Raw genomic sequence first — 6,001 nt, forward strand, 5'->3', positions numbered from 1 at the left:
AGCATGTTCCTCTCGTCATGCCTCGGACTGTTCCTCTATCACATCTTTAATTTGTTTAACCTTTGTCATCTTTAAACGCAAGTGTCCTTCAATCAAGACATTCACAAAAGTTAGTAATGTCAACTTTACTAAATGCCCGTATCATAATACAAGACTTTTGTACTATATGTGTCAACACGCGTAACTTTGTCAACTACATTTATCGCTTAATTGAGGTAACGTGTATCACACGATAACCCCATGTGTTGTTTACAACACTTTAGCATGCTAAACTATTAGCATAGATGTACTTACCGGATTTGCGATCAAGCCTCGAACCGAACACCAATCTTTGTCAAGAGCATAAGGTTTAAGTCCAAGTATGGTTTTCCCCACCATACTTGAATCTCTTAAACCAGGGCTCTGATACCAACTTGTAACACCCTAGTTACTAATTAACAATTTTATATGTAAACGCCAACAATTAGATGTGTAGTTAAGCCTACACATACTATAAAAATACGAATTTATTAAAACTTTTACAATTCATAAGTTATTCTACATAACGTGGTTGAATTCGTTGTTTAAAATTTGCAATGTGTTAAAGTGCGGAAGCATGTATCTATATCGTGTTCGGTCCTTCGTCGAGCTTGATCGTCTTCCGGCATCCAAAATGTACCTACATTTCACAAACACGAAATGCTTTAGTCTTACGGGCTTTAAAACGTGTCCAAACGAGTCCGGGAAACCATTGATTCCAAAAACAAAAATTTGAAAATGACCTCCACCGTAACTTACGGTGGCACCGTAAGTTACGGTGGCCTCTGTAATAAAATTTTCCTACCGTACAACAGTAGGCAACCACCGTAAATAATTCAGCTCCACCGTAACTTACGGTGGCACCGTAAGTTACGGTGGCCCCTGCATTCAGCCTTTCCATTTTGCCGTAATTGACACGAAATCTTTCGTATCTTTAAATTCGCTTGTCCGTTTGACCTACCATTTCTTCCTACATGTTTGTAATTTGATTCTCCATCATATGGAGTTAAAGTCCGACATCCGGCTTAATAAATTTTGATACTTTTATGCATTCGGATTATTACCTTTTTACAAGATTTTGACCCGTCTACGCTTAAATGCATATTTTGACCCGTTAGAGAGGATTTAATCATTTAAGTTTAAATCCCACTCTCTACTTTCACATGTCATTTTTCTACATTAAGGTATTCACATATCTTCCACCAAATTTACGCGTACCTGGCGCGGGTCAAAGTATTGACCCGTTTTAATACCTTGCCTTAATAATTTGCTGATTCATAGCCACGTAAATTCCATAAGCCGTTTTACCCTGTGAGCATTAGACTCGACATGCACTTGTTAGTCGTTATTCGTCAAATGGTGTTAATATTACCATTTGACCTGTTTAGTCTAAACGACCAAACATTTTGCACTTATATTTGAATGGTATTTATTTACCATTTCATTATTTAACCCATTTCGCCCCTTTTTGCCATTAAACATGGTTTTTATCCTTTTATTCGTCCCGACCCGTATCATTTCGTGTCGGAACCCATATTTCGGATATAACCTTGGTCGCGTTTATAATATATAAAGTAAATACGTATCCTACAAAAAAGTGTAAGCTTTACATACCTCTCGTCCGCGCAAACATTCTTCGCATCCATGATCCGTTTGGCCCGTCCCTTTTCAAGCTCCCACCTAGCTTGTTTAGAGTCAACTATATCATAACATCCATAAGATGGTTAGATTGGTCATTCTATATAATGGCCATCACCCTATGGACCCCCTTTTTTTTACACACTTATCAATCAAAGCATGCCATATATTCAACAACTAGTTTCATACCATAATTATTTTCATTCACTAACCGTTTGACCCGTTAGTGAAATTACTTATATAACAAGTTAGTAAGTGATTTTAAACACTTTAAGCATGTCACATAAAGTGCTATTTGTTCCTAACAATAAATACTTCATGACTAAACAAGTATACGCAATCATATGCCTTTTCCGGATTAATAATAACATTATTAATGTGCATCGATTTTCTATTCAGCTGCTGTAATCGACCATTATGACCCTTTTAAAGTCCGAACAAGATTAACATGTTCAAAAATGGATCGTAGAAAACTTCAATACCTTCGCAAGCATATAAGGTACACCTTCTAACGAATTTTCTATGATTTTATATGATTTTTATAAAATCAGCACAAAAACTATATTTTCATTTTTCAATCAGCTTTTAAGTTTTCTGAACAGCAGTTTTAATCACATTTTTGACCTCTTTAACAACCACATTTGTTTCTTATGATTGAAAACAGTAAAAATTTACTTCATAAGCTTTCCGAAAAGGTATAGAACACCCAAATCGGATAAACGGTTGATTTTATATGATTTTTTTTAAGATTAGTCAAAATCCATATAAAAAGCTACGGAAATCATGTTTAGGTTCCTTTCAAATTCGACCCAAACCATCAAATGCAACCTATTTCCATGGCTATAACCCTTATTAAACTCTTGGTAACGGTTAGAAACCTATAACACAGTGATTGTAGGCTAAGAGATGTCAAAAATATCATCTATTTCAGCACTTTAGTTTTCATTTAGGCATTTTAACAAACACCTAGTGTGCAAGATTCGTATACTTCTATTGTCAAGTTCTTGATTAACTTCCAACCAAGCTTCAAGCATCAATTTCAAGCCCTTATGTCTAGTGTTTATAAGTTACAACTAGAACTTGCATTACTTACCTAATGTTCATCTATTTTAACACTATAATTCTAGTGTTCATCCCATATTCATAAAACCCACTTAGCACCTACATAACTACTTAACCAAAACACTAATTTATGGTGCTAAATTAGCGAGTTTACATCTAGGGTTTGTTTTCAAGAAATCATACAACACTAATTCAGCCATAGCCTCTCTAATCCATACATAATTCGCGATTATGAAGATTACTCAAAATTTTACAACTTCACAAATCATCAAATTTTTACATACCTTATGATCCCCACAACTAGGCGATCACGAATTTGTAATCATGCAGACGATTCGGGCTTGATTTGAGCTTCGATTTGGAGGATTTGTTGAACTAGGGTTTGAGCTCTCCTGGCTCCTTCTTCTGATCGCATACGTACACACATGTATGTGTTTTTTTTATTTAAGTGTTTTAATAAAACACTTCTCTCGTTGCCCATGTTTAGCCCCTCAAGTTTAGAGATTCATAAATGAAACTATAACCCATAGTTTATTATTTAGTTACTCATTACTAACTAGGTTAATTTTACCTAGTTAACTTAGTGGGTTCCGGGAGTTAAAACCCGTTTTATTTTAAGTCCCGTTAACTCGGGCCTTTTATCCATTCTATTTTCCTGGAAGCTCTTATTCACTTTTAATTAATATTAGGATTATTCACTTGATTCCTAATATTTTCCGGTTTACTTTTACCGCTAACGGTACTTTCCCCGTCTTTAGTATTAACGGGGTTTAATTTCCAATCCTGCTTTCGGGGTGTTACAACATTCAAGAAACTCATGGACGGTGAACTCAAATTGATGGATGAGCAATACGATTATGACGAAGGAGATGATAACTTTTCAACAGAGGAAAGTGAAAGTGATGATATGGATCTGGATCTCAGTTTACCAAAAACGAAAACAAAGATGTGGGGGTTTATTAAGTTACTAAAGCTATGTACAACATTTACAATCTCTTACAAACTCTGGGGGTAGAAAACACAAAATTACGTTTGATGAACTGGGTAGGTTTTCTGGGGAATGCTGATCTAAATTTCCATGTTTTTTAGGGAGACCTGGTAAGGGAACATGTCGGATTCAGGTTTCTAGCATAGAAGGCGGTGCCAATAGAAGTCAATGACATTTTGTGGTAAGAAATAACAGTTAACATATACTTATTTTAATTATAGATACATTTTTACAGTTTTTATTAGTTTATTCCATGGGATTGGTGATTTTCCGTAACCTAGTTATAGCTTGTATGATATATTGCAGCTTTTTATGACACTGGTGAATGTCATAGGCGTTTTGTAATGAATCGACTTGGTAACCTTCTCCGAAAATTTAGAGGAAAAGTGTATGCGGGATACATAGTACCAAACCAAGGTAAACCAAACAAACTTGCAAAATTCCTAAGCAATATCGTTCTATGGTGGAGTAAACAGATTGGGAAAATGTCGTAGCATATACACAATCATACAAGTTCAGGGTTTTAATCCTTTATTCTAATGTTCATCATCATTTTAAATTAAATATTATTCTTTTAAACCGTAATGAACTACTAAAAACTTATCTTGGAAGGATGTATCCAAATCAAGAAAAGAAGCACGCTCCAAGTACGTTTATGACCATCAATTGGGTCGCGGCACATAGAGTTATCTCAGAGGAAAACTGGTAGCTTCATAATTCTCTAATTCACGTGTGTTTTATGTGTCTAATAGTGATTTCTTGGTTCCATATCTGGTGTGTTTGGGTGTCTATTGTGTATATTACAAAGTACAAGATAACGATATTGCAAGTGAAGCAATCCCCCCGATCTTTCAGGTGGAGGAAAGCAAGGGTAGACATAAAGGGTGAATACAATAATGCTAGTATCACACCCCAACCGATGGCGGAAACATCGGGGCGCGGCACTAAGCGTTCAGATTGCTCAAGAGATTCCACAACACTATTTGTTTCAATAGTAATTAATTCATTTCATGCAAGAATTGTCTAAACATTGATCTCCAAGCACAATCACAAAGTATCAAATACAAATCATCAAAACATTGTTCAAAAGTTTCTAAATTTACTAAGATGTGTTTCTAAGCAGCATCCTAGCATATTTCTTGATTCCTCAGCTACTTTCAACCTGCAACATGTATTAAAATATATCAACAAAAATGTTGGCGAGTATACAAGTTTGAGTACGTAGTAGTATAATAGTTTAAACGTTCCAAAAACTCATATCCAGCATAAACACATGTAACAAGTTTCACCATGCTATTAAATGCAGTCCGAGTGATAGCCCAAGTTTCCAATGCGTTAACTGCTTCCCCAAGACTCAGGGGAAGCTAAAATGTCTCCTCCTAACAATACCCCAAAGACTAACGGGGAGGTGCATTACCCCTATAGCGCTACCATTGTTAAGGCGGAACTACACACAAGGATTAAACGTTCACATAGCATAAAAGTCTCAAGTTTCACAAGTATCAAGTTTCCATGTTTACAGCGGATAGAGTATGTTTCAAATAGTTTCAAGTGTCAAGTTTATAGAATACATGTTGCATCCCAAAAGTGTTTAAAACAAAAAGGGATCGAGTATACTCACATCGGGTGCTAAGTATCTACACCAGCTATTTGGATCGAAGGGAGCGTTGGAGTTAGCCTGATTATAGTTAATAGTGTTAGCGTTGAACAAAATATCGAATCGAATGAAAGTGTCTATTTCCTGTTCGGATGGTCATCCGGACGGATGACCATTCGGCCCAGATGTAACCCGTTCGATCGGACGGTCGTCCGGACAGTTGATCAGTAGTGTGTTGCAAAGTGTCTCAAACTTTTGAAGTTTTCGTTGTAGTATAAGATCAAGTCATTCGATCGGATGGTCATCCGGTCGGATGACCGTTCGAGCGATAGTTTAATAGTTCAAAGTATTGATTCAAAATAGTTTAAGTATTGAAGGCCATGGGGAACAGGTCGCTCGGTCGGATGACCGTTCGAACGGATGATCGTCCGACCGGATGGTCATTCGGCTGTTGTGATCTTGTTCCTTTGCAACCTTCGTAAAATTTCTAAGTTTGAGTTCAACAAAGACGACGGGGTAACGTATCAAGACAACGGAAAACCCATTAAGGTTCAGCTCATCTGATCAGATGGGAATCACCCGTTCGATCGGATGACTGTTCTTGATGGAGTTTCATGTCTGACCCGTAAGTTGGTCATCTCCCTGGTGATAATTTGTTTTCAAGCCGACTCTAGACTAAAGAACAAGTCTACAGCCTG

General features: G+C 36.6%; 1 long non-coding RNA gene across 1 annotated transcript; it reads right to left on the reverse strand.

The window, feature by feature from the left end:
- Positions 1–427: 427 nt before the first annotated feature.
- On the reverse strand, positions 428–1,596 carry LOC118481222. Its single transcript, XR_004864948.1, has 2 exons — positions 1,237–1,596; positions 428–658 (listed from the first exon to the last, which is right to left on the reverse strand). It is a non-coding gene; the product is annotated as an uncharacterized LOC118481222 (long non-coding RNA).
- Between the last annotated feature and the right edge of the window lie 4,405 nt (positions 1,597–6,001).

This window comes from Helianthus annuus, chromosome 8 (assembly GCF_002127325.2).
Source record: "Helianthus annuus cultivar XRQ/B chromosome 8, HanXRQr2.0-SUNRISE, whole genome shotgun sequence".
NCBI classification, from domain to species: Eukaryota; Viridiplantae; Streptophyta; class Magnoliopsida; order Asterales; family Asteraceae; genus Helianthus; species Helianthus annuus.